This window comes from Schistocerca nitens, chromosome 2, assembly GCF_023898315.1.
Source record: "Schistocerca nitens isolate TAMUIC-IGC-003100 chromosome 2, iqSchNite1.1, whole genome shotgun sequence".
Taxonomy (NCBI): Eukaryota; Metazoa; Arthropoda; class Insecta; order Orthoptera; family Acrididae; genus Schistocerca; species Schistocerca nitens.
This window is the reverse complement of record NC_064615.1, coordinates 668985913-669012847: the sequence shown is the minus strand read 5'-3', so window position 1 is coordinate 669012847 and position 26935 is coordinate 668985913. Positions and strand designations below refer to the sequence as shown.

At 47.6% G+C, this 26935-nt stretch overlaps 29 non-coding genes across 29 annotated transcripts; all 29 read right to left on the bottom strand.

Moving 5' to 3' along the window:
* Positions 1-374: 374 nt before the first annotated feature.
* Trnas-gcu (transfer RNA serine (anticodon GCU)) lies at positions 375-456 on the bottom strand. The gene has a single exon. It is a non-coding gene; the product is annotated as a tRNA-Ser (tRNA).
* An 826-nt stretch (positions 457-1282) lies between these two features.
* Trnas-gcu (transfer RNA serine (anticodon GCU)) lies at positions 1283-1364 on the bottom strand. The gene has a single exon. It is a non-coding gene; the product is annotated as a tRNA-Ser (tRNA).
* Positions 1365-2161: 797 nt separating this feature from the next.
* Positions 2162-2243, bottom strand: Trnas-gcu (transfer RNA serine (anticodon GCU)). Its single transcript has one exon. It is a non-coding gene; the product is annotated as a tRNA-Ser (tRNA).
* Positions 2244-3019: 776 nt separating this feature from the next.
* On the bottom strand, positions 3020-3101 carry Trnas-gcu (transfer RNA serine (anticodon GCU)). The gene has a single exon. It is a non-coding gene; the product is annotated as a tRNA-Ser (tRNA).
* A 797-nt stretch (positions 3102-3898) lies between these two features.
* Trnas-gcu (transfer RNA serine (anticodon GCU)) lies at positions 3899-3980 on the bottom strand. Its single transcript has one exon. It is a non-coding gene; the product is annotated as a tRNA-Ser (tRNA).
* A 945-nt stretch (positions 3981-4925) lies between these two features.
* On the bottom strand, positions 4926-5007 carry Trnas-gcu (transfer RNA serine (anticodon GCU)). Its single transcript has one exon. It is a non-coding gene; the product is annotated as a tRNA-Ser (tRNA).
* A 797-nt stretch (positions 5008-5804) lies between these two features.
* Positions 5805-5886, bottom strand: Trnas-gcu (transfer RNA serine (anticodon GCU)). The gene has a single exon. It is a non-coding gene; the product is annotated as a tRNA-Ser (tRNA).
* An 826-nt stretch (positions 5887-6712) lies between these two features.
* On the bottom strand, positions 6713-6794 carry Trnas-gcu (transfer RNA serine (anticodon GCU)). Its single transcript has one exon. It is a non-coding gene; the product is annotated as a tRNA-Ser (tRNA).
* Positions 6795-7620: 826 nt separating this feature from the next.
* Trnas-gcu (transfer RNA serine (anticodon GCU)) lies at positions 7621-7702 on the bottom strand. Its single transcript has one exon. It is a non-coding gene; the product is annotated as a tRNA-Ser (tRNA).
* A 774-nt stretch (positions 7703-8476) lies between these two features.
* Trnas-gcu (transfer RNA serine (anticodon GCU)) lies at positions 8477-8558 on the bottom strand. The gene has a single exon. It is a non-coding gene; the product is annotated as a tRNA-Ser (tRNA).
* Positions 8559-9510: 952 nt separating this feature from the next.
* Trnas-gcu (transfer RNA serine (anticodon GCU)) lies at positions 9511-9592 on the bottom strand. Its single transcript has one exon. It is a non-coding gene; the product is annotated as a tRNA-Ser (tRNA).
* Positions 9593-10418: 826 nt separating this feature from the next.
* Positions 10419-10500, bottom strand: Trnas-gcu (transfer RNA serine (anticodon GCU)). The gene has a single exon. It is a non-coding gene; the product is annotated as a tRNA-Ser (tRNA).
* An 826-nt stretch (positions 10501-11326) lies between these two features.
* Positions 11327-11408, bottom strand: Trnas-gcu (transfer RNA serine (anticodon GCU)). The gene has a single exon. It is a non-coding gene; the product is annotated as a tRNA-Ser (tRNA).
* An 826-nt stretch (positions 11409-12234) lies between these two features.
* On the bottom strand, positions 12235-12316 carry Trnas-gcu (transfer RNA serine (anticodon GCU)). The gene has a single exon. It is a non-coding gene; the product is annotated as a tRNA-Ser (tRNA).
* An 826-nt stretch (positions 12317-13142) lies between these two features.
* Positions 13143-13224, bottom strand: Trnas-gcu (transfer RNA serine (anticodon GCU)). The gene has a single exon. It is a non-coding gene; the product is annotated as a tRNA-Ser (tRNA).
* An 826-nt stretch (positions 13225-14050) lies between these two features.
* Positions 14051-14132, bottom strand: Trnas-gcu (transfer RNA serine (anticodon GCU)). The gene has a single exon. It is a non-coding gene; the product is annotated as a tRNA-Ser (tRNA).
* Positions 14133-14958: 826 nt separating this feature from the next.
* On the bottom strand, positions 14959-15040 carry Trnas-gcu (transfer RNA serine (anticodon GCU)). Its single transcript has one exon. It is a non-coding gene; the product is annotated as a tRNA-Ser (tRNA).
* Positions 15041-15992: 952 nt separating this feature from the next.
* On the bottom strand, positions 15993-16074 carry Trnas-gcu (transfer RNA serine (anticodon GCU)). The gene has a single exon. It is a non-coding gene; the product is annotated as a tRNA-Ser (tRNA).
* Positions 16075-17008: 934 nt separating this feature from the next.
* Positions 17009-17090, bottom strand: Trnas-gcu (transfer RNA serine (anticodon GCU)). Its single transcript has one exon. It is a non-coding gene; the product is annotated as a tRNA-Ser (tRNA).
* An 826-nt stretch (positions 17091-17916) lies between these two features.
* On the bottom strand, positions 17917-17998 carry Trnas-gcu (transfer RNA serine (anticodon GCU)). Its single transcript has one exon. It is a non-coding gene; the product is annotated as a tRNA-Ser (tRNA).
* Positions 17999-18824: 826 nt separating this feature from the next.
* Trnas-gcu (transfer RNA serine (anticodon GCU)) lies at positions 18825-18906 on the bottom strand. Its single transcript has one exon. It is a non-coding gene; the product is annotated as a tRNA-Ser (tRNA).
* A 934-nt stretch (positions 18907-19840) lies between these two features.
* Trnas-gcu (transfer RNA serine (anticodon GCU)) lies at positions 19841-19922 on the bottom strand. The gene has a single exon. It is a non-coding gene; the product is annotated as a tRNA-Ser (tRNA).
* An 826-nt stretch (positions 19923-20748) lies between these two features.
* On the bottom strand, positions 20749-20830 carry Trnas-gcu (transfer RNA serine (anticodon GCU)). Its single transcript has one exon. It is a non-coding gene; the product is annotated as a tRNA-Ser (tRNA).
* An 826-nt stretch (positions 20831-21656) lies between these two features.
* Trnas-gcu (transfer RNA serine (anticodon GCU)) lies at positions 21657-21738 on the bottom strand. The gene has a single exon. It is a non-coding gene; the product is annotated as a tRNA-Ser (tRNA).
* An 826-nt stretch (positions 21739-22564) lies between these two features.
* On the bottom strand, positions 22565-22646 carry Trnas-gcu (transfer RNA serine (anticodon GCU)). The gene has a single exon. It is a non-coding gene; the product is annotated as a tRNA-Ser (tRNA).
* Positions 22647-23472: 826 nt separating this feature from the next.
* Trnas-gcu (transfer RNA serine (anticodon GCU)) lies at positions 23473-23554 on the bottom strand. The gene has a single exon. It is a non-coding gene; the product is annotated as a tRNA-Ser (tRNA).
* A 934-nt stretch (positions 23555-24488) lies between these two features.
* Positions 24489-24570, bottom strand: Trnas-gcu (transfer RNA serine (anticodon GCU)). The gene has a single exon. It is a non-coding gene; the product is annotated as a tRNA-Ser (tRNA).
* An 826-nt stretch (positions 24571-25396) lies between these two features.
* Trnas-gcu (transfer RNA serine (anticodon GCU)) lies at positions 25397-25478 on the bottom strand. Its single transcript has one exon. It is a non-coding gene; the product is annotated as a tRNA-Ser (tRNA).
* Positions 25479-26304: 826 nt separating this feature from the next.
* On the bottom strand, positions 26305-26386 carry Trnas-gcu (transfer RNA serine (anticodon GCU)). Its single transcript has one exon. It is a non-coding gene; the product is annotated as a tRNA-Ser (tRNA).
* Between the last annotated feature and the right edge of the window lie 549 nt (positions 26387-26935).

Genomic DNA, 26935 nt, shown 5'->3' with positions numbered 1-26935 from the left:
TCTGTATATGGCGGCCTGACGCAAAACAAACTGTCGAAAGGCGACAGTTGTGTGCTACAGATGGATTATTATAGGCGCGATACGTTAAAATGACTGCGACAGGTGTGCACGTAAATATAAATAAGAACTCGTCGTTCGGAAATACCAACATACTCTTTGCTGGAGCCGAAATTTGATTGGTTTATAGATCTCGAAATGATGTTTAATTCGAAGGGCATAAGCTATGGAATGATGTGCGCTTCCATCTGGTAGGCAGTTTTGTCTCGTATTTCATACATACGATCTCTGCCACGTACACGCTTCGTTGTTACTACTGAGTGGCGTTTCGCATGGAGAAGGAGTGACCGCAAACGGGTGCTTTACGTAAAATTCTACGACGAGGATGGGATTCGAACCCACGCGTGCAGAGCACATTGGATTAGCAGTCCAACGCCTTAACCACTCGGCCACCTCGTCTGCTGCAACTCCTAATGTGTCTTTGGCGAGTGCTTGCGGAAAGAAGACATTTGTCGATTCGAAAACGCATTCAAAACATCGTACTGGGCCGGCTGCAGTGCAGTGCAGCCGAACAAGCTCCCACTCACGAATCATTTAATGACAGCATCCGTCCACGTCGATATCCGATGGGGGCAAAATCACCGCCCCACTTATTTACTGCAGGAATAAGCGTTGTATCGACATGGAGTGTCGTCTAATGCAAATGAGAAATGTGCTGTGCATTCTTTTCCACGACTTACTGCAACGAAACGTACAGCTCGATACGTTACACTGATATTGCTTGCAACGTTTTGACGTTCCTCCTAGCCCAAGATTGTCCTGCTGTTTGCGATGGAGCTTGGTGTTTGGGCGACCACTAGCGACGGATGTCTGCAAAGTCAAGTCTCTCCAGTAGGCCCTGCCAAATCGCTTCTGTATATGGCGGCCTGACGCAAAACAAACTGTCGAAAGGCGACAGTTGTGTGCTACAGATGGATTATTATAGGCGCGATACGTTAAAATGACTGCGACAGGTGTGCACGTAAATATAAATAAGAACTCGTCGTTCGGAAATACCAACATACTCTTTGCTGGAGCCGAAATTTGATTGGTTTATAGATCTCGAAATGATGTTTAATTCGAAGGGCATAAGCTATGGAATGATGTGCGCTTCCATCTGGTAGGCAGTTTTGTCTCGTATTTCATACATACGATCTCTGCCACGTACACGCTTCGTTGTTACTACTGAGTGGCGTTTCGCATGGAGAAGGAGTGACCGCAAACGGGTGCTTTACGTAAAATTCTACGACGAGGATGGGATTCGAACCCACGCGTGCAGAGCACATTGGATTAGCAGTCCAACGCCTTAACCACTCGGCCACCTCGTCTGCTGCAACTCCTAATGTGTCTTTGGCGAGTGCTTGCGGAAAGAAGACATTTGTCGATTCGAAAACGCATTCAAAACATCGTACTGGGCCGGCTGCAGTGCAGTGCAGCCGAACAAGCTCCCACTCACGAATCATTTAATGACAGCATCCGTCCACGTCGATATCCGATGGGGGCAAAATCACCGCCCCACTTATTTACTGCAGGAATAAGCGTTGTATCGACATGGAGTGTCGTCTAATGCAAATGAGAAATGTGCTGTGCATTCTTTTCCACGACTTACTGCAACGAAACGTACAGCTCGATACGTTACACTGATATTGCTTGCAACGTTTTGACGTTCCTCCTAGCCCAAGATTGTCCTGCTGTTTGCGATGGAGCTTGGTGTTTGGGCGACCACTAGCGACGGATGTCTGCAAAGTCAAGTCTCTCCAGTAGGCCCTGCCAAATCGCTTCTGTATATGGCGGCCTGACGCAAAACACAGATGGATTATTATAGGCGCGATACGTTAAAATGACTGCGACAGGTGTGCACGTAAATATAAATAAGAACTCGTCGTTCGGAAATACCAACATACTCTTTGCTGGAGCCGAAATTTGATTGGTTTATAGATCTCGAAATGATGTTTAATTCGAAGGGCATAAGCTATGGAATGATGTGCGCTTCCATCTGGTAGGCAGTTTTGTCTCGTATTTCATACATACGATCTCTGCCACGTACACGCTTCGTTGTTACTACTGAGTGGCGTTTCGCATGGAGAAGGAGTGACCGCAAACGGGTGCTTTACGTAAAATTCTACGACGAGGATGGGATTCGAACACACGCGTGCAGAGCACATTGGATTAGCAGTCCAACGCCTTAACCACTCGGCCACCTCGTCTGCTGCAACTCCTAATGTGTCTTTGGCGAGTGCTTGCGGAAAGAAGACATTTGTCGATTCGAAAACGCATTCAAAACATCGTACTGGGCCGGCTGCAGTGCAGTGCAGCCGAACAAGCTCCCACTCACGAATCATTTAATGACAGCATCCGTCCACGTCGATATCCGATGGGGGCAAAATCACCGCCCCACTTATTTACTGCAGGAATAAGCGTTGTATCGACATGGAGTGTCGTCTAATGCAAATGAGAAATGTGCTGTGCATTCTTTTCCACGACTTACTGCAACGAAACGTACAGCTCGATACGTTACACTGATATTGCTTGCAACGTTTTGACGTTCCTCCTAGCCCAAGATTGTCCTGCTGTTTGCGATGGAGCTTGGTGTTTGGGCGACCACTAGCGACGGATGTCTGCAAAGTCAAGTCTCTCCAGTAGGCCCTGCCAAATCGCTTGTGCTACAGATGGATTATTATAGGCGCGATACGTTAAAATGACTGCGACAGGTGTGCACGTAAATATAAATAAGAACTCGTCGTTCGGAAATACCAACATACTCTTTGCTGGAGCCGAAATTTGATTGGTTTATAGATCTCGAAATGATGTTTAATTCGAAGGGCATAAGCTATGGAATGATGTGCGCTTCCATCTGGTAGGCAGTTTTGTCTCGTATTTCATACATACGATCTCTGCCACGTACACGCTTCGTTGTTACTACTGAGTGGCGTTTCGCATGGAGAAGGAGTGACCGCAAACGGGTGCTTTACGTAAAATTCTACGACGAGGATGGGATTCGAACCCACGCGTGCAGAGCACATTGGATTAGCAGTCCAACGCCTTAACCACTCGGCCACCTCGTCTGCTGCAACTCCTAATGTGTCTTTGGCGAGTGCTTGCGGAAAGAAGACATTTGTCGATTCGAAAACGCATTCAAAACATCGTACTGGGCCGGCTGCAGTGCAGTGCAGCCGAACAAGCTCCCACTCACGAATCATTTAATGACAGCATCCGTCCACGTCGATATCCGATGGGGGCAAAATCACCGCCCCACTTATTTACTGCAGGAATAAGCGTTGTATCGACATGGAGTGTCGTCTAATGCAAATGAGAAATGTGCTGTGCATTCTTTTCCACGACTTACTGCAACGAAACGTACAGCTCGATACGTTACACTGATATTGCTTGCAACGTTTTGACGTTCCTCCTAGCCCAAGATTGTCCTGCTGTTTGCGATGGAGCTTGGTGTTTGGGCGACCACTAGCGACGGATGTCTGCAAAGTCAAGTCTCTCCAGTAGGCCCTGCCAAATCGCTTCTGTATATGGCGGCCTGACGCAAAACACAGATGGATTATTATAGGCGCGATACGTTAAAATGACTGCGACAGGTGTGCACGTAAATATAAATAAGAACTCGTCGTTCGGAAATACCAACATACTCTTTGCTGGAGCCGAAATTTGATTGGTTTATAGATCTCGAAATGATGTTTAATTCGAAGGGCATAAGCTATGGAATGATGTGCGCTTCCATCTGGTAGGCAGTTTTGTCTCGTATTTCATACATACGATCTCTGCCACGTACACGCTTCGTTGTTACTACTGAGTGGCGTTTCGCATGGAGAAGGAGTGACCGCAAACGGGTGCTTTACGTAAAATTCTACGACGAGGATGGGATTCGAACACACGCGTGCAGAGCACATTGGATTAGCAGTCCAACGCCTTAACCACTCGGCCACCTCGTCTGCTGCAACTCCTAATGTGTCTTTGGCGAGTGCTTGCGGAAAGAAGACATTTGTCGATTCGAAAACGCATTCAAAACATCGTACTGGGCCGGCTGCAGTGCAGTGCAGCCGAACAAGCTCCCACTCACGAATCATTTAATGACAGCATCCGTCCACGTCGATATCCGATGGGGGCAAAATCACCGCCCCACTTATTTACTGCAGGAATAAGCGTTGTATCGACATGGAGTGTCGTCTAATGCAAATGAGAAATGTGCTGTGCATTCTTTTCCACGACTTACTGCAACGAAACGTACAGCTCGATACGTTACACTGATATTGCTTGCAACGTATTGACGTTCCTCCTAGCCCAAGATTGTCCTGCTGTTTGCGATGGAGCTTGGTGTTTGGGCGACCACTAGCGACGGATGTCTGCAAAGTCAAGTCTCTCCAGTAGGCCCTGCCAAATCGCTTCTGTTTTGACGTTCCTCCTAGCCCCAGATTGTCCTGCTGTTTGCGATGGAGCTTGGTGTTTGGGCGACCACTAGCGACGGATGTCTGCAAAGTCAAGTCTCTCCAGTAGGCCCTGCCAAATCGCTTCTGTATATGGCGGCCTGACGCAAAACAAACTGTCGACAGTTGTGTGCTACAGATGGATTATTATAGGCGCGATACGTTAAAATGACTGCGACAGGTGTGCACGTAAATATAAATAAGAACTCGTCGTTCGGAAATACCAACATACTCTTTGCTGGAGCCGAAATTTGATTGGTTTATAGATCTCGAAATGATGTTTAATTCGAAGGGCATAAGCTATGGAATGATGTGCGCTTCCATCTGGTAGGCAGTTTTGTCTCGTATTTCATACATACGATCTCTGCCACGTACACGCTTCGTTGTTACTACTGAGTGGCGTTTCGCATGGAGAAGGAGTGACCGCAAACGGGTGCTTTACGTAAAATTCTACGACGAGGATGGGATTCGAACCCACGCGTGCAGAGCACATTGGATTAGCAGTCCAACGCCTTAACCACTCGGCCACCTCGTCTGCTGCAACTCCTAATGTGTCTTTGGCGAGTGCTTGCGGAAAGAAGACATTTGTCGATTCGAAAACGCATTCAAAACATCGTACTGGGCCGGCTGCAGTGCAGTGCAGCCGAACAAGCTCCCACTCACGAATCATTTAATGACAGCATCCGTCCACGTCGATATCCGATGGGGGCAAAATCACCGCCCCACTTATTTACTGCAGGAATAAGCGTTGTATCGACATGGAGTGTCGTCTAATGCAAATGAGAAATGTGCTGTGCATTCTTTTCCACGACTTACTGCAACGAAACGTACAGCTCGATACGTTACACTGATATTGCTTGCAACGTTTTGACGTTCCTCCTAGCCCAAGATTGTCCTGCTGTTTGCGATGGAGCTTGGTGTTTGGGCGACCACTAGCGACGGATGTCTGCAAAGTCAAGTCTCTCCAGTAGGCCCTGCCAAATCGCTTCTGTATATGGCGGCCTGACGCAAAACACAGATGGATTATTATAGGCGCGATACGTTAAAATGACTGCGACAGGTGTGCACGTAAATATAAATAAGAACTCGTCGTTCGGAAATACCAACATACTCTTTGCTGGAGCCGAAATTTGATTGGTTTATAGATCTCGAAATGATGTTTAATTCGAAGGGCATAAGCTATGGAATGATGTGCGCTTCCATCTGGTAGGCAGTTTTGTCTCGTATTTCATACATACGATCTCTGCCACGTACACGCTTCGTTGTTACTACTGAGTGGCGTTTCGCATGGAGAAGGAGTGACCGCAAACGGGTGCTTTACGTAAAATTCTACGACGAGGATGGGATTCGAACACACGCGTGCAGAGCACATTGGATTAGCAGTCCAACGCCTTAACCACTCGGCCACCTCGTCTGCTGCAACTCCTAATGTGTCTTTGGCGAGTGCTTGCGGAAAGAAGACATTTGTCGATTCGAAAACGCATTCAAAACATCGTACTGGGCCGGCTGCAGTGCAGTGCAGCCGAACAAGCTCCCACTCACGAATCATTTAATGACAGCATCCGTCCACGTCGATATCCGATGGGGGCAAAATCACCGCCCCACTTATTTACTGCAGGAATAAGCGTTGTATCGACATGGAGTGTCGTCTAATGCAAATGAGAAATGTGCTGTGCATTCTTTTCCACGACTTACTGCAACGAAACGTACAGCTCGATACGTTACACTGATATTGCTTGCAACGTTTTGACGTTCCTCCTAGCCCAAGATTGTCCTGCTGTTTGCGATGGAGCTTGGTGTTTGGGCGACCACTAGCGACGGATGTCTGCAAAGTCAAGTCTCTCCAGTAGGCCCTGCCAAATCGCTTCTGTATATGGCGGCCTGACGCAAAACAAACTGTCGAAAGGCGACAGTTGTGTGCTACAGATGGATTATTATAGGCGCGATACGTTAAAATGACTGCGACAGGTGTGCACGTAAATATAAATAAGAACTCGTCATTCGGAAATACCAACATACTCTTTGCTGGAGCCGAAATTTGATTGGTTTATAGATCTCGAAATGATGTTTAATTCGAAGGGCATAAGCTATGGAATGATGTGCGCTTCCATCTAGTAGGCAGTTTTGTCTCGTATTTCATACATACGATCTCTGCCACGTACACGCTTCGTTGTTACTACTGAGTGGCGTTTCGCATGGAGAAGGAGTGACCGCAAACGGGTGCTTTACGTAAAATTCTACGACGAGGATGGGATTCGAACCCACGCGTGCAGAGCACATTGGATTAGCAGTCCAACACCTTAACCACTCGGCCACCTCGTCTGCTGCAACTCCTAATGTGTCTTTGGCGAGTGCTTGCGGAAAGAAGACATTTGTCGATTCGAAAACGCATTCAAAACATCGTACTGGGCCGGCTGCAGTGCAGTGCAGCCGAACAAGCTCCCACTCACGAATCATTTAATGACAGCATCCGTCCACGTCGATATCCGATGGGGGCAAAATCACCGCCCCACTTATTTACTGCAGGAATAAGCGTTGTATCGACATGGAGTGTCGTCTAATGCAAATGAGAAATGTGCTGTGCATTCTTTTCCACGACTTACTGCAACGAAACGTACAGCTCGATACGTTACACTGATATTGCTTGCAACGTTTTGACGTTCCTCCTAGCCCAAGATTGTCCTGCTGTTTGCGATGGAGCTTGGTGTTTGGGCGACCACTAGCGACGGATGTCTGCAAAGTCAAGTCTCTCCAGTAGGCCCTGCCAAATCGCTTCTGTATATGGCGGCCTGACGCAAAACAAACTGTCGAAAGGCGACAGTTGTGTGCTACAGATGGATTATTATAGGCGCGATACGTTAAAATGACTGCGACAGGTGTGCACGTAAATATAAATAAGAACTCGTCGTTCGGAAATACCAACATACTCTTTGCTGGAGCCGAAATTTGATTGGTTTATAGATCTCGAAATGATGTTTAATTCGAAGGGCATAAGCTATGGAATGATGTGCGCTTCCATCTGGTAGGCAGTTTTGTCTCGTATTTCATACATACGATCTCTGCCACGTACACGCTTCGTTGTTACTACTGAGTGGCGTTTCGCATGGAGAAGGAGTGACCGCAAACGGGTGCTTTACGTAAAATTCTACGACGAGGATGGGATTCGAACACACGCGTGCAGAGCACATTGGATTAGCAGTCCAACGCCTTAACCACTCGGCCACCTCGTCTGCTGCAACTCCTAATGTGTCTTTGGCGAGTGCTTGCGGAAAGAAGACATTTGTCGATTCGAAAACGCATTCAAAACATCGTACTGGGCCGGCTGCAGTGCAGTGCAGCCGAACAAGCTCCCACTCACGAATCATTTAATGACAGCATCCGTCCACGTCGATATCCGATGGGGGCAAAATCACCGCCCCACTTATTTACTGCAGGAATAAGCGTTGTATCGACATGGAGTGTCGTCTAATGCAAATGAGAAATGTGCTGTGCATTCTTTTCCACGACTTACTGCAACGAAACGTACAGCTCGATACGTTACACTGATATTGCTTGCAACGTTTTGACGTTCCTCCTAGCCCAAGATTGTCCTGCTGTTTGCGATGGAGCTTGGTGTTTGGGCGACCACTAGCGACGGATGTCTGCAAAGTCAAGTCTCTCCAGTAGGCCCTGCCAAATCGCTTCTGTATATGGCGGCCTGACGCAAAACAAACGTTAAAATGACTGCGACAGGTGTGCACGTAAATATAAATAAGAACTCGTCGTTCGGAAATACCAACATACTCTTTGCTGGAGCCGAAATTTGATTGGTTTATAGATCTCGAAATGATGTTTAATTCGAAGGGCATAAGCTATGGAATGATGTGCGCTTCCATCTGGTAGGCAGTTTTGTCTCGTATTTCATACATACGATCTCTGCCACGTACACGCTTCGTTGTTACTACTGAGTGGCGTTTCGCATGGAGAAGGAGTGACCGCAAACGGGTGCTTTACGTAAAATTCTACGACGAGGATGGGATTCGAACCCACGCGTGCAGAGCACATTGGATTAGCAGTCCAACGCCTTAACCACTCGGCCACCTCGTCTGCTGCAACTCCTAATGTGTCTTTGGCGAGTGCTTGCGGAAAGAAGACATTTGTCGATTCGAAAACGCATTCAAAACATCGTACTGGGCCGGCTGCAGTGCAGTGCAGCCGAACAAGCTCCCACTCACGAATCATTTAATGACAGCATCCGTCCACGTCGATATCCGATGGGGGCAAAATCACCGCCCCACTTATTTACTGCAGGAATAAGCGTTGTATCGACATGGAGTGTCGTCTAATGCAAATGAGAAATGTGCTGTGCATTCTTTTCCACGACTTACTGCAACGAAACGTACAGCTCGATACGTTACACTGATATTGCTTGCAACGTTTTGACGTTCCTCCTAGCCCAAGATTGTCCTGCTGTTTGCGATGGAGCTTGGTGTTTGGGCGACCACTAGCGACGGATGTCTGCAAAGTCAAGTCTCTCCAGTAGGCCCTGCCAAATCGCTTCTGTTTTGACGTTCCTCCTAGCCCAAGATTGTCCTGCTGTTTGCGATGGAGCTTGGTGTTTGGGCGACCACTAGCGACGGATGTCTGCAAAGTCAAGTCTCTCCAGTAGGCCCTGCCAAATCGCTTCTGTATATGGCGGCCTGACGCAAAACAAACTGTCGAAAAGCGACAGTTGTGTGCTACAGATGGATTATTATAGGCGCGATACGTTAAAATGACTGCGACAGGTGTGCACGTAAATATAAATAAGAACTCGTCGTTCGGAAATACCAACATACTCTTTGCTGGAGCCGAAATTTGATTGGTTTATAGATCTCGAAATGATGTTTAATTCGAAGGGCATAAGCTATGGAATGATGTGCGCTTCCATCTGGTAGGCAGTTTTGTCTCGTATTTCATACATACGATCTCTGCCACGTACACGCTTCGTTGTTACTACTGAGTGGCGTTTCGCATGGAGAAGGAGTGACCGCAAACGGGTGCTTTACGTAAAATTCTACGACGAGGATGGGATTCGAACCCACGCGTGCAGAGCACATTGGATTAGCAGTCCAACGCCTTAACCACTCGGCCACCTCGTCTGCTGCAACTCCTAATGTGTCTTTGGCGAGTGCTTGCGGAAAGAAGACATTTGTCGATTCGAAAACGCATTCAAAACATCGTACTGGGCCGGCTGCAGTGCAGTGCAGCCGAACAAGCTCCCACTCACGAATCATTTAATGACAGCATCCGTCCACGTCGATATCCGATGGGGGCAAAATCACCGCCCCACTTATTTACTGCAGGAATAAGCGTTGTATCGACATGGAGTGTCGTCTAATGCAAATGAGAAATGTGCTGTGCATTCTTTTCCACGACTTACTGCAACGAAACGTACAGCTCGATACGTTACACTGATATTGCTTGCAACGTTTTGACGTTCCTCCTAGCCCAAGATTGTCCTGCTGTTTGCGATGGAGCTTGGTGTTTGGGCGACCACTAGCGACGGATGTCTGCAAAGTCAAGTCTCTCCAGTAGGCCCTGCCAAATCGCTTCTGTATATGGCGGCCTGACGCAAAACAAACTGTCGAAAGGCGACAGTTGTGTGCTACAGATGGATTATTATAGGCGCGATACGTTAAAATGACTGCGACAGGTGTGCACGTAAATATAAATAAGAACTCGTCGTTCGGAAATACCAACATACTCTTTGCTGGAGCCGAAATTTGATTGGTTTATAGATCTCGAAATGATGTTTAATTCGAAGGGCATAAGCTATGGAATGATGTGCGCTTCCATCTGGTAGGCAGTTTTGTCTCGTATTTCATACATACGATCTCTGCCACGTACACGCTTCGTTGTTACTACTGAGTGGCGTTTCGCATGGAGAAGGAGTGACCGCAAACGGGTGCTTTACGTAAAATTCTACGACGAGGATGGGATTCGAACCCACGCGTGCAGAGCACATTGGATTAGCAGTCCAACGCCTTAACCACTCGGCCACCTCGTCTGCTGCAACTCCTAATGTGTCTTTGGCGAGTGCTTGCGGAAAGAAGACATTTGTCGATTCGAAAACGCATTCAAAACATCGTACTGGGCCGGCTGCAGTGCAGTGCAGCCGAACAAGCTCCCACTCACGAATCATTTAATGACAGCATCCGTCCACGTCGATATCCGATGGGGGCAAAATCACCGCCCCACTTATTTACTGCAGGAATAAGCGTTGTATCGACATGGAGTGTCGTCTAATGCAAATGAGAAATGTGCTGTGCATTCTTTTCCACGACTTACTGCAACGAAACGTACAGCTCGATACGTTACACTGATATTGCTTGCAACGTTTTGACGTTCCTCCTAGCCCAAGATTGTCCTGCTGTTTGCGATGGAGCTTGGTGTTTGGGCGACCACTAGCGACGGATGTCTGCAAAGTCAAGTCTCTCCAGTAGGCCCTGCCAAATCGCTTCTGTATATGGCGGCCTGACGCAAAACAAACTGTCGAAAGGCGACAGTTGTGTGCTACAGATGGATTATTATAGGCGCGATACGTTAAAATGACTGCGACAGGTGTGCACGTAAATATAAATAAGAACTCGTCGTTCGGAAATACCAACATACTCTTTGCTGGAGCCGAAATTTGATTGGTTTATAGATCTCGAAATGATGTTTAATTCGAAGGGCATAAGCTATGGAATGATGTGCGCTTCCATCTGGTAGGCAGTTTTGTCTCGTATTTCATACATACGATCTCTGCCACGTACACGCTTCGTTGTTACTACTGAGTGGCGTTTCGCATGGAGAAGGAGTGACCGCAAACGGGTGCTTTACGTAAAATTCTACGACGAGGATGGGATTCGAACCCACGCGTGCAGAGCACATTGGATTAGCAGTCCAACGCCTTAACCACTCGGCCACCTCGTCTGCTGCAACTCCTAATGTGTCTTTGGCGAGTGCTTGCGGAAAGAAGACATTTGTCGATTCGAAAACGCATTCAAAACATCGTACTGGGCCGGCTGCAGTGCAGTGCAGCCGAACAAGCTCCCACTCACGAATCATTTAATGACAGCATCCGTCCACGTCGATATCCGATGGGGGCAAAATCACCGCCCCACTTATTTACTGCAGGAATAAGCGTTGTATCGACATGGAGTGTCGTCTAATGCAAATGAGAAATGTGCTGTGCATTCTTTTCCACGACTTACTGCAACGAAACGTACAGCTCGATACGTTACACTGATATTGCTTGCAACGTTTTGACGTTCCTCCTAGCCCAAGATTGTCCTGCTGTTTGCGATGGAGCTTGGTGTTTGGGCGACCACTAGCGACGGATGTCTGCAAAGTCAAGTCTCTCCAGTAGGCCCTGCCAAATCGCTTCTGTATATGGCGGCCTGACGCAAAACAAACTGTCGAAAGGCGACAGTTGTGTGCTACAGATGGATTATTATAGGCGCGATACGTTAAAATGACTGCGACAGGTGTGCACGTAAATATAAATAAGAACTCGTCATTCGGAAATACCAACATACTCTTTGCTGGAGCCGAAATTTGATTGGTTTATAGATCTCGAAATGATGTTTAATTCGAAGGGCATAAGCTATGGAATGATGTGCGCTTCCATCTAGTAGGCAGTTTTGTCTCGTATTTCATACATACGATCTCTGCCACGTACACGCTTCGTTGTTACTACTGAGTGGCGTTTCGCATGGAGAAGGAGTGACCGCAAACGGGTGCTTTACGTAAAATTCTACGACGAGGATGGGATTCGAACCCACGCGTGCAGAGCACATTGGATTAGCAGTCCAACGCCTTAACCACTCGGCCACCTCGTCTGCTGCAACTCCTAATGTGTCTTTGGCGAGTGCTTGCGGAAAGAAGACATTTGTCGATTCGAAAACGCATTCAAAACATCGTACTGGGCCGGCTGCAGTGCAGTGCAGCCGAACAAGCTCCCACTCACGAATCATTTAATGACAGCATCCGTCCACGTCGATATCCAATGGGGGCAAAATCACCGCCCCACTTATTTACTGCAGGAATAAGCGTTGTATCGACATGGAGTGTCGTCTAATGCAAATGAGAAATGTGCTGTGCATTCTTTTCCACGACTTACTGCAACGAAACGTACAGCTCGATACGTTACACTGATATTGCTTGCAACGTTTTGACGTTCCTCCTAGCCCAAGATTGTCCTGCTGTTTGCGATGGAGCTTGGTGTTTGGGCGACCACTAGCGACGGATGTCTGCAAAGTCAAGTCTCTCCAGTAGGCCCTGCCAAATCGCTTCTGTATATGGCGGCCTGACGCAAAACAAACTGTCGAAAGGCGACAGTTGTGTGCTACAGATGGATTATTATAGGCGCGATACGTTAAAATGACTGCGACAGGTGTGCACGTAAATATAAATAAGAACTCGTCGTTCGGAAATACCAACATACTCTTTGCTGGAGCCGAAATTTGATTGGTTTATAGATCTCGAAATGATGTTTAATTCGAAGGGCATAAGCTATGGAATGATGTGCGCTTCCATCTGGTAGGCAGTTTTGTCTCGTATTTCATACATACGATCTCTGCCACGTACACGCTTCGTTGTTACTACTGAGTGGCGTTTCGCATGGAGAAGGAGTGACCGCAAACGGGTGCTTTACGTAAAATTCTACGACGAGGATGGGATTCGAACCCACGCGTGCAGAGCACATTGGATTAGCAGTCCAACGCCTTAACCACTCGGCCACCTCGTCTGCTGCAACTCCTAATGTGTCTTTGGCGAGTGCTTGCGGAAAGAAGACATTTGTCGATTCGAAAACGCATTCAAAACATCGTACTGGGCCGGCTGCAGTGCAGTGCAGCCGAACAAGCTCCCACTCACGAATCATTTAATGACAGCATCCGTCCACGTCGATATCCGATGGGGGCAAAATCACCGCCCCACTTATTTACTGCAGGAATAAGCGTTGTATCGACATGGAGTGTCGTCTAATGCAAATGAGAAATGTGCTGTGCATTCTTTTCCACGACTTACTGCAACGAAACGTACAGCTCGATACGTTACACTGATATTGCTTGCAACGTTTTGACGTTCCTCCTAGCCCAAGATTGTCCTGCTGTTTGCGATGGAGCTTGGTGTTTGGGCGACCACTAGCGACGGATGTCTGCAAAGTCAAGTCTCTCCAGTAGGCCCTGCCAAATCGCTTCTGTATATGGCGGCCTGACGCAAAACAAACTGTCGAAAGGCGACAGTTGTGTGCTACAGATGGATTATTATAGGCGCGATACGTTAAAATGACTGCGACAGGTGTGCACGTAAATATAAATAAGAACTCGTCATTCGGAAATACCAACATACTCTTTGCTGGAGCCGAAATTTGATTGGTTTATAGATCTCGAAATGATGTTTAATTCGAAGGGCATAAGCTATGGAATGATGTGCGCTTCCATCTAGTAGGCAGTTTTGTCTCGTATTTCATACATACGATCTCTGCCACGTACACGCTTCGTTGTTACTACTGAGTGGCGTTTCGCATGGAGAAGGAGTGACCGCAAACGGGTGCTTTACGTAAAATTCTACGACGAGGATGGGATTCGAACCCACGCGTGCAGAGCACATTGGATTAGCAGTCCAACGCCTTAACCACTCGGCCACCTCGTCTGCTGCAACTCCTAATGTGTCTTTGGCGAGTGCTTGCGGAAAGAAGACATTTGTCGATTCGAAAACGCATTCAAAACATCGTACTGGGCCGGCTGCAGTGCAGTGCAGCCGAACAAGCTCCCACTCACGAATCATTTAATGACAGCATCCGTCCACGTCGATATCCAATGGGGGCAAAATCACCGCCCCACTTATTTACTGCAGGAATAAGCGTTGTATCGACATGGAGTGTCGTCTAATGCAAATGAGAAATGTGCTGTGCATTCTTTTCCACGACTTACTGCAACGAAACGTACAGCTCGATACGTTACACTGATATTGCTTGCAACGTTTTGACGTTCCTCCTAGCCCAAGATTGTCCTGCTGTTTGCGATGGAGCTTGGTGTTTGGGCGACCACTAGCGACGGATGTCTGCAAAGTCAAGTCTCTCCAGTAGGCCCTGCCAAATCGCTTCTGTATATGGCGGCCTGACGCAAAACAAACTGTCGAAAGGCGACAGTTGTGTGCTACAGATGGATTATTATAGGCGCGATACGTTAAAATGACTGCGACAGGTGTGCACGTAAATATAAATAAGAACTCGTCGTTCGGAAATACCAACATACTCTTTGCTGGAGCCGAAATTTGATTGGTTTATAGATCTCGAAATGATGTTTAATTCGAAGGGCATAAGCTATGGAATGATGTGCGCTTCCATCTGGTAGGCAGTTTTGTCTCGTATTTCATACATACGATCTCTGCCACGTACATGCTTCGTTGTTACTACTGAGTGGCGTTTCGCATGGAGAAGGAGTGACCGCAAACGGGTGCTTTACGTAAAATTCTACGACGAGGATGGGATTCGAACCCACGCGTGCAGAGCACATTGGATTAGCAGTCCAACGCCTTAACCACTCGGCCACCTCGTCTGCTGCAACTCCTAATGTGTCTTTGGCGAGTGCTTGCAGAAAGAAGACATTTGTCGATTCGAAAACGCATTCAAAACATCGTACTGGGCCGGCTGCAGTGCAGTGCAGCCGAACAAGCTCCCACTCACGAATCATTTAATGACAGCATCCGTCCACGTCGATATCCGATGGGGGCAAAATCACCGCCCCACTTATTTACTGCAGGAATAAGCGTTGTATCGACATGGAGTGTCGTCTAATGCAAATGAGAAATGTGCTGTGCATTCTTTTCCACGACTTACTGCAACGAAACGTACAGCTCGATACGTTACACTGATATTGCTTGCAACGTTTTGACGTTCCTCCTAGCCCAAGATTGTCCTGCTGTTTGCGATGGAGCTTGGTGTTTGGGCGACCACTAGCGACGGATGTCTGCAAAGTCAAGTCTCTCCAGTAGGCCCTGCCAAATCGCTTCTGTTTTGACGTTCCTCCTAGCCCAAGATTGTCCTGCTGTTTGCGATGGAGCTTGGTGTTTGGGCGACCACTAGCGACGGATGTCTGCAAAGTCAAGTCTCTCCAGTAGGCCCTGCCAAATCGCTTCTGTATATGGCGGCCTGACGCAAAACAAACTGTCGAAAGGCGACAGTTGTGTGCTACAGATGGATTATTATAGGCGCGATACGTTAAAATGACTGCGACAGGTGTGCACGTAAATATAAATAAGAACTCGTCGTTCGGAAATACCAACATACTCTTTGCTGGAGCCGAAATTTGATTGGTTTATAGATCTCGAAATGATGTTTAATTCGAAGGGCATAAGCTATGGAATGATGTGCGCTTCCATCTGGTAGGCAGTTTTGTCTCGTATTTCATACATACGATCTCTGCCACGTACACGCTTCGTTGTTACTACTGAGTGGCGTTTCGCATGGAGAAGGAGTGACCGCAAACGGGTGCTTTACGTAAAATTCTACGACGAGGATGGGATTCGATCCCACGCGTGCAGAGCACATTGGATTAGCAGTCCAACGCCTTAACCACTCGGCCACCTCGTCTGCTGCAACTCCTAATGTGTCTTTGGCGAGTGCTTGCGGAAAGAAGACATTTGTCGATTCGAAAACGCATTCAAAACATCGTACTGGGCCGGCTGCAGTGCAGTGCAGCCGAACAAGCTCCCACTCACGAATCATTTAATGACAGCATCCGTCCACGTCGATATCCGATGGGGGCAAAATCACCGCCCCACTTATTTACTACAGGAATAAGCGTTGTATCGACATGGAGTGTCGTCTAATGCAAATGAGAAATGTGCTGTGCATTCTTTTCCACGACTTACTGCAACGAAACGTACAGCTCGATACGTTACACTGATATTGCTTGCAACGTTTTGACGTTCCTCCTAGCCCAAGATTGTCCTGCTGTTTGCGATGGAGCTTGGTGTTTGGGCGACCACTAGCGACGGATGTCTGCAAAGTCAAGTCTCTCCAGTAGGCCCTGCCAAATCGCTTCTGTTTTGACGTTCCTCCTAGCCCAAGATTGTCCTGCTGTTTGCGATGGAGCTTGGTGTTTGGGCGACCACTAGCGACGGATGTCTGCAAAGTCAAGTCTCTCCAGTAGGCCCTGCCAAATCGCTTCTGTATATGGCGGCCTGACGCAAAACAAACTGTTGCTACAGATGGATTATTATAGGCGCGATACGTTAAAATGACTGCGACAGGTGTGCACGTAAATATAAATAAGAACTCGTCGTTCGGAAATACCAACATACTCTTTGCTGGAGCCGAAATTTGATTGGTTTATAGATCTCGAAATGATGTTTAATTCGAAGGGCATAAGCTATGGAATGATGTGCGCTTCCATCTGGTAGGCAGTTTTGTCTCGTATTTCATACATACGATCTCTGCCACGTACACGCTTCGTTGTTACTACTGAGTGGCGTTTCGCATGGAGAAGGAGTGACCGCAAACGGGTGCTTTACGTAAAATTCTACGACGAGGATGGGATTCGAACCCACGCGTGCAGAGCACATTGGATTAGCAGTCCAACGCCTTAACCACTCGGCCACCTCGTCTGCTGCAACTCCTAATGTGTCTTTGGCGAGTGCTTGCGGAAAGAAGACATTTGTCGATTCGAAAACGCATTCAAAACATCGTACTGGGCCGGCTGCAGTGCAGTGCAGCCGAACAAGCTCCCACTCACGAATCATTTAATGACAGCATCCGTCCACGTCGATATCCGATGGGGGCAAAATCACCGCCCCACTTATTTACTGCAGGAATAAGCGTTGTATCGACATGGAGTGTCGTCTAATGCAAATGAGAAATGTGCTGTGCATTCTTTTCCACGACTTACTGCAACGAAACGTACAGCTCGATACGTTACACTGATATTGCTTGCAACGTTTTGACGTTCCTCCTAGCCCAAGATTGTCCTGCTGTTTGCGATGGAGCTTGGTGTTTGGGCGACCACTAGCGACGGATGTCTGCAAAGTCAAGTCTCTCCAGTAGGCCCTGCCAAATCGCTTCTGTATATGGCGGCCTGACGCAAAACAAACTGTCGAAAGGCGACAGTTGTGTGCTACAGATGGATTATTATAGGCGCGATACGTTAAAATGACTGCGACAGGTGTGCACGTAAATATAAATAAGAACTCGTCGTTCGGAAATACCAACATACTCTTTGCTGGAGCCGAAATTTGATTGGTTTATAGATCTCGAAATGATGTTTAATTCGAAGGGCATAAGCTATGGAATGATGTGCGCTTCCATCTGGTAGGCAGTTTTGTCTCGTATTTCATACATACGATCTCTGCCACGTACACGCTTCGTTGTTACTACTGAGTGGCGTTTCGCATGGAGAAGGAGTGACCGCAAACGGGTGCTTTACGTAAAATTCTACGACGAGGATGGGATTCGAACCCACGCGTGCAGAGCACATTGGATTAGCAGTCCAACGCCTTAACCACTCGGCCACCTCGTCTGCTGCAACTCCTAATGTGTCTTTGGCGAGTGCTTGCGGAAAGAAGACATTTGTCGATTCGAAAACGCATTCAAAACATCGTACTGGGCCGGCTGCAGTGCAGTGCAGCCGAACAAGCTCCCACTCACGAATCATTTAATGACAGCATCCGTCCACGTCGATATCCGATGGGGGCAAAATCACCGCCCCACTTATTTACTGCAGGAATAAGCGTTGTATCGACATGGAGTGTCGTCTAATGCAAATGAGAAATGTGCTGTGCATTCTTTTCCACGACTTACTGCAACGAAACGTACAGCTCGATACGTTACACTGATATTGCTTGCAACGTTTTGACGTTCCTCCTAGCCCAAGATTGTCCTGCTGTTTGCGATGGAGCTTGGTGTTTGGGCGACCACTAGCGACGGATGTCTGCAAAGTCAAGTCTCTCCAGTAGGCCCTGCCAAATCGCTTCTGTATATGGCGGCCTGACGCAAAACAAACTGTCGAAAGGCGACAGTTGTGTGCTACAGATGGATTATTATAGGCGCGATACGTTAAAATGACTGCGACAGGTGTGCACGTAAATATAAATAAGAACTCGTCGTTCGGAAATACCAACATACTCTTTGCTGGAGCCGAAATTTGATTGGTTTATAGATCTCGAAATGATGTTTAATTCGAAGGGCATAAGCTATGGAATGATGTGCGCTTCCATCTGGTAGGCAGTTTTGTCTCGTATTTCATACATACGATCTCTGCCACGTACACGCTTCGTTGTTACTACTGAGTGGCGTTTCGCATGGAGAAGGAGTGACCGCAAACGGGTGCTTTACGTAAAATTCTACGACGAGGATGGGATTCGAACCCACGCGTGCAGAGCACATTGGATTAGCAGTCCAACGCCTTAACCACTCGGCCACCTCGTCTGCTGCAACTCCTAATGTGTCTTTGGCGAGTGCTTGCGGAAAGAAGACATTTGTCGATTCGAAAACGCATTCAAAACATCGTACTGGGCCGGCTGCAGTGCAGTGCAGCCGAACAAGCTCCCACTCACGAATCATTTAATGACAGCATCCGTCCACGTCGATATCCGATGGGGGCAAAATCACCGCCCCACTTATTTACTGCAGGAATAAGCGTTGTATCGACATGGAGTGTCGTCTAATGCAAATGAGAAATGTGCTGTGCATTCTTTTCCACGACTTACTGCAACGAAACGTACAGCTCGATACGTTACACTGATATTGCTTGCAACGTTTTGACGTTCCTCCTAGCCCAAGATTGTCCTGCTGTTTGCGATGGAGCTTGGTGTTTGGGCGACCACTAGCGACGGATGTCTGCAAAGTCAAGTCTCTCCAGTAGGCCCTGCCAAATCGCTTCTGTTTTGACGTTCCTCCTAGCCCAAGATTGTCCTGCTGTTTGCGATGGAGCTTGGTGTTTGGGCGACCACTAGCGACGGATGTCTGCAAAGTCAAGTCTCTCCAGTAGGCCCTGCCAAATCGCTTCTGTATATGGCGGCCTGACGCAAAACAAACTGTTGCTACAGATGGATTATTATAGGCGCGATACGTTAAAATGACTGCGACAGGTGTGCACGTAAATATAAATAAGAACTCGTCGTTCGGAAATACCAACATACTCTTTGCTGGAGCCGAAATTTGATTGGTTTATAGATCTCGAAATGATGTTTAATTCGAAGGGCATAAGCTATGGAATGATGTGCGCTTCCATCTGGTAGGCAGTTTTGTCTCGTATTTCATACATACGATCTCTGCCACGTACACGCTTCGTTGTTACTACTGAGTGGCGTTTCGCATGGAGAAGGAGTGACCGCAAACGGGTGCTTTACGTAAAATTCTACGACGAGGATGGGATTCGAACCCACGCGTGCAGAGCACATTGGATTAGCAGTCCAACGCCTTAACCACTCGGCCACCTCGTCTGCTGCAACTCCTAATGTGTCTTTGGCGAGTGCTTGCGGAAAGAAGACATTTGTCGATTCGAAAACGCATTCAAAACATCGTACTGGGCCGGCTGCAGTGCAGTGCAGCCGAACAAGCTCCCACTCACGAATCATTTAATGACAGCATCCGTCCACGTCGATATCCGATGGGGGCAAAATCACCGCCCCACTTATTTACTGCAGGAATAAGCGTTGTATCGACATGGAGTGTCGTCTAATGCAAATGAGAAATGTGCTGTGCATTCTTTTCCACGACTTACTGCAACGAAACGTACAGCTCGATACGTTACACTGATATTGCTTGCAACGTTTTGACGTTCCTCCTAGCCCAAGATTGTCCTGCTGTTTGCGATGGAGCTTGGTGTTTGGGCGACCACTAGCGACGGATGTCTGCAAAGTCAAGTCTCTCCAGTAGGCCCTGCCAAATCGCTTCTGTATATGGCGGCCTGACGCAAAACAAACTGTCGAAAGGCGACAGTTGTGTGCTACAGATGGATTATTATAGGCGCGATACGTTAAAATGACTGCGACAGGTGTGCACGTAAATATAAATAAGAACTCGTCGTTCGGAAATACCAACATACTCTTTGCTGGAGCCGAAATTTGATTGGTTTATAGATCTCGAAATGATGTTTAATTCGAAGGGCATAAGCTATGGAATGATGTGCGCTTCCATCTGGTAGGCAGTTTTGTCTCGTATTTCATACATACGATCTCTGCCACGTACACGCTTCGTTGTTACTACTGAGTGGCGTTTCGCATGGAGAAGGAGTGACCGCAAACGGGTGCTTTACGTAAAATTCTACGACGAGGATGGGATTCGAACCCACGCGTGCAGAGCACATTGGATTAGCAGTCCAACGCCTTAACCACTCGGCCACCTCGTCTGCTGCAACTCCTAATGTGTCTTTGGCGAGTGCTTGCGGAAAGAAGACATTTGTCGATTCGAAAACGCATTCAAAACATCGTACTGGGCCGGCTGCAGTGCAGTGCAGCCGAACAAGCTCCCACTCACGAATCATTTAATGACAGCATCCGTCCACGTCGATATCCGATGGGGGCAAAATCACCGCCCCACTTATTTACTGCAGGAATAAGCGTTGTATCGACATGGAGTGTCGTCTAATGCAAATGAGAAATGTGCTGTGCATTCTTTTCCACGACTTACTGCAACGAAACGTACAGCTCGATACGTTACACTGATATTGCTTGCAACGTTTTGACGTTCCTCCTAGCCCAAGATTGTCCTGCTGTTTGCGATGGAGCTTGGTGTTTGGGCGACCACTAGCGACGGATGTCTGCAAAGTCAAGTCTCTCCAGTAGGCCCTGCCAAATCGCTTCTGTATATGGCGGCCTGACGCAAAACAAACTGTCGAAAGGCGACAGTTGTGTGCTACAGATGGATTATTATAGGCGCGATACGTTAAAATGACTGCGACAGGTGTGCACGTAAATATAAATAAGAACTCGTCGTTCGGAAATACCAACATACTCTTTGCTGGAGCCGAAATTTGATTGGTTTATAGATCTCGAAATGATGTTTAATTCGAAGGGCATAAGCTATGGAATGATGTGCGCTTCCATCTGGTAGGCAGTTTTGTCTCGTATTTCATACATACGATCTCTGCCACGTACACGCTTCGTTGTTACTACTGAGTGGCGTTTCGCATGGAGAAGGAGTGACCGCAAACGGGTGCTTTACGTAAAATTCTACGACGAGGATGGGATTCGAACCCACGCGTGCAGAGCACATTGGATTAGCAGTCCAACGCCTTAACCACTCGGCCACCTCGTCTGCTGCAACTCCTAATGTGTCTTTGGCGAGTGCTTGCGGAAAGAAGACATTTGTCGATTCGAAAACGCATTCAAAACATCGTACTGGGCCGGCTGCAGTGCAGTGCAGCCGAACAAGCTCCCACTCACGAATCATTTAATGACAGCATCCGTCCACGTCGATATCCGATGGGGGCAAAATCACCGCCCCACTTATTTACTGCAGGAATAAGCGTTGTATCGACATGGAGTGTCGTCTAATGCAAATGAGAAATGTGCTGTGCATTCTTTTCCACGACTTACTGCAACGAAACGTACAGCTCGATACGTTACACTGATATTGCTTGCAACGTTTTGACGTTCCTCCTAGCCCAAGATTGTCCTGCTGTTTGCGATGGAGCTTGGTGTTTGGGCGACCACTAGCGACGGATGTCTGCAAAGTCAAGTCTCTCCAGTAGGCCCTGCCAAATCGCTTCTGTATATGGCGGCCTGACGCAAAACAAACTGTCGAAAGGCGACAGTTGTGTGCTACAGATGGATTATTATAGGCGCGATACGTTAAAATGACTGCGACAGGTGTGCACGTAAATATAAATAAGAACTCGTCGTTCGGAAATACCAACATACTCTTTGCTGGAGCCGAAATTTGATTGGTTTATAGATCTCGAAATGATGTTTAATTCGAAGGGCATAAGCTATGGAATGATGTGCGCTTCCATCTGGTAGGCAGTTTTGTCTCGTATTTCATACATACGATCTCTGCCACGTACACGCTTCGTTGTTACTACTGAGTGGCGTTTCGCATGGAGAAGGAGTGACCGCAAACGGGTGCTTTACGTAAAATTCTACGACGAGGATGGGATTCGAACCCACGCGTGCAGAGCACATTGGATTAGCAGTCCAACGCCTTAACCACTCGGCCACCTCGTCTGCTGCAACTCCTAATGTGTCTTTGGCGAGTGCTTGCGGAAAGAAGACATTTGTCGATTCGAAAACGCATTCAAAACATCGTACTGGGCCGGCTGCAGTGCAGTGCAGCCGAACAAGCTCCCACTCACGAATCATTTAATGACAGCATCCGTCCACGTCGATATCCGATGGGGGCAAAATCACCGCCCCACTTATTTACTGCAGGAATAAGCGTTGTATCGACATGGAGTGTCGTCTAATGCAAATGAGAAATGTGCTGTGCATTCTTTCCCACGACTTACTGCAACGAAACGTACAGCTCGATACGTTACACTGATATTGCTTGCAACGTTTTGACGTTCCTCCTAGCCCAAGATTGTCCTGCTGTTTGCGATGGAGCTTGGTGTTTGGGCGACCACTAGCGACGGATGTCTGCAAAGTCAAGTCTCTCCAGTAGGCCCTGCCAAATCGCTTCTGTATATGGTGGCCTGACGCAAAACAAACTGTCGAAAGGCGACAGTTGTGTGCTACAGATGGATTATTATAGGCGCGATACGTTAAAATGACTGCGACAGGTGTGCACGTAAATATAAATAAGAACTCGTCGTTCGGAAATACCAACATACTCTTTGCTGGAGCCGAAATTTGATTGGTTTATAGATCTCGAAATGATGTTTAATTCGAAGGGCATAAGCTATGGAATGATGTGCGCTTCCATCTGGTAGGCAGTTTTGTCTCGTATTTCATACATACGATCTCTGCCACGTACACGCTTCGTTGTTACTACTGAGTGGCGTTTCGCATGGAGAAGGAGTGACCGCAAACGGGTGCTTTACGTAAAATTCTACGACGAGGATGGGATTCGAACCCACGCCTGCAGAGCACATTAGATTAGCAGTCCAACGCCTTAACCACTCGGCCACCTCGTCTGCTGCAACTCCTAATGTGTCTTTGGCGAGTGCTTGCGGAAAGAAGACATTTGTCGATTCGAAAACGCATTCAAAACATCGTACTGGGCCGGCTGCAGTGCAGTGCAGCCGAACAAGCTCCCACTCACGAATCATTTAATGACAGCATCCGTCCACGTCGATATCCGATGGGGGCAAAATCACCGCCCCACTTATTTACTGCAGGAATAAGCGTTGTATCGACATGGAGTGTCGTCTAATGCAAATGAGAAATGTGCTGTGCATTCTTTTCCACGACTTACTGCAACGAAACGTACAGCTCGATACGTTACACTGATATTGCTTGCAACGTTTTGACGTTCCTCCTAGCCCAAGATTGTCCTGCTGTTTGCGATGGAGCTTGGTGTTTGGGCGACCACTAGCGACGGATGTCTGCAAAGTCAAGTCTCTCCAGTAGGCCCTGCCAAATCGCTTCTGTTTTGACGTTCCTCCTAGCCCAAGATTGTCCTGCTGTTTGCGATGGAGCTTGGTGTTTGGGCGACCACTAGTGACGGATGTCTGCAAAGTCAAGTCTCTCCAGTAGGCCCTGCCAAATCGCTTCTGTATATGGCGGCCTGACGCAAAACAAACTGTTGCTACAGATGGATTATTATAGGCGCGATACGTTAAAATGACTGCGACAGGTGTGCACGTAAATATAAATAAGAACTCGTCGTTCGGAAATACCAACATACTCTTTGCTGGAGCCGAAATTTGATTGGTTTATAGATCTCGAAATGATGTTTAATTCGAAGGGCATAAGCTATGGAATGATGTGCGCTTCCATCTGGTAGGCAGTTTTGTCTCGTATTTCATACATACGATCTCTGCCACGTACACGCTTCGTTGTTACTACTGAGTGGCGTTTCGCATGGAGAAGGAGTGACCGCAAACGGGTGCTTTACGTAAAATTCTACGACGAGGATGGGATTCGAACCCACGCGTGCAGAGCACATTGGATTAGCAGTCCAACGCCTTAACCACTCGGCCACCTCGTCTGCTGCAACTCCTAATGTGTCTTTGGCGAGTGCTTGCGGAAAGAAGACATTTGTCGATTCGAAAACGCATTCAAAACATCGTACTGGGCCGGCTGCAGTGCAGTGCAGCCGAACAAGCTCCCACTCACGAATCATTTAATGACAGCATCCGTCCACGTCGATATCCGATGGGGGCAAAATCACCGCCCCACTTATTTACTGCAGGAATAAGCGTTGTATCGACATGGAGTGTCGTCTAATGCAAATGAGAAATGTGCTGTGCATTCTTTTCCACGACTTACTGCAACGAAACGTACAGCTCGATACGTTACACTGATATTGCTTGCAACGTTTTGACGTTCCTCCTAGCCCAAGATTGTCCTGCTGTTTGCGATGGAGCTTGGTGTTTGGGCGACCACTAGCGACGGATGTCTGCAAAGTCAAGTCTCTCCAGTAGGCCCTGCCAAATCGCTTCTGTATATGGCGGCCTGACGCAAAACAAACTGTCGAAAGGCGACAGTTGTGTGCTACAGATGGATTATTATAGGCGCGATACGTTAAAATGACTGCGACAGGTGTGCACGTAAATATAAATAAGAACTCGTCGTTCGGAAATACCAACATACTCTTTGCTGGAGCCGAAATTTGATTGGTTTATAGATCTCGAAATGATGTTTAATTCGAAGGGCATAAGCTATGGAATGATGTGCGCTTCCATCTGGTAGGCAGTTTTGTCTCGTATTTCATACATACGATCTCTGCCACGTACACGCTTCGTTGTTACTACTGAGTGGCGTTTCGCATGGAGAAGGAGTGACCGCAAACGGGTGCTTTACGTAAAATTCTACGACGAGGATGGGATTCGAACCCACGCGTGCAGAGCACATTGGATTAGCAGTCCAACGCCTTAACCACTCGGCCACCTCGTCTGCTGCAACTCCTAATGTGTCTTTGGCGAGTGCTTGCGGAAAGAAGACATTTGTCGATTCGAAAACGCATTCAAAACATCGTACTGGGCCGGCTGCAGTGCAGTGCAGCCGAACAAGCTCCCACTCACGAATCATTTAATGACAGCATCCGTCCACGTCGATATCCGATGGGGGCAAAATCACCGCCCCACTTATTTACTGCAGGAATAAGCGTTGTATCGACATGGAGTGTCGTCTAATGCAAATGAGAAATGTGCTGTGCATTCTTTTCCACGACTTACTGCAACGAAACGTACAGCTCGATACGTTACACTGATATTGCTTGCAACGTTTTGACGTTCCTCCTAGCCCAAGATTGTCCTGCTGTTTGCGATGGAGCTTGGTGTTTGGGCGACCACTAGCGACGGATGTCTGCAAAGTCAAGTCTCTCCAGTAGGCCCTGCCAAATCGCTTCTGTATATGGCGGCCTGACGCAAAACAAACTGTCGAAAGGCGACAGTTGTGTGCTACAGATGGATTATTATAGGCGCGATACGTTAAAATGACTGCGACAGGTGTGCACGTAAATATAAATAAGAACTCGTCGTTCGGAAATACCAACATACTCTTTGCTGGAGCCGAAATTTGATTGGTTTATAGATCTCGAAATGATGTTTAATTCGAAGGGCATAAGCTATGGAATGATGTGCGCTTCCATCTGGTAGGCAGTTTTGTCTCGTATTTCATACATACGATCTCTGCCACGTACACGCTTCGTTGTTACTACTGAGTGGCGTTTCGCATGGAGAAGGAGTGACCGCAAACGGGTGCTTTACGTAAAATTCTACGACGAGGATGGGATTCGAACCCACGCGTGCAGAGCACATTGGATTAGCAGTCCAACGCCTTAACCACTCGGCCACCTCGTCTGCTGCAACTCCTAATGTGTCTTTGGCGAGTGCTTGCGGAAAGAAGACATTTGTCGATTCGAAAACGCATTCAAAACATCGTACTGGGCCGGCTGCAGTGCAGTGCAGCCGAACAAGCTCCCACTCACGAATCATTTAATGACAGCATCCGTCCACGTCGATATCCGATGGGGGCAAAATCACCGCCCCACTTATTTACTGCAGGAATAAGCGTTGTATCGACATGGAGTGTCGTCTAATGCAAATGAGAAATGTGCTGTGCATTCTTTTCCACGACTTACTGCAACGAAACGTACAGCTCGATACGTTACACTGATATTGCTTGCAACGTTTTGACGTTCCTCCTAGCCCAAGATTGTCCTGCTGTTTGCGATGGAGCTTGGTGTTTGGGCGACCACTAGCGACGGATGTCTGCAAAGTCAAGTCTCTCCAGTAGGCCCTGCCAAATCGCTTCTGTATATGGCGGCCTGACGCAAAACAAACTGTCGAAAGGCGACAGTTGTGTGCTACAGATGGATTATTATAGGCGCGATACGTTAAAATGACTGC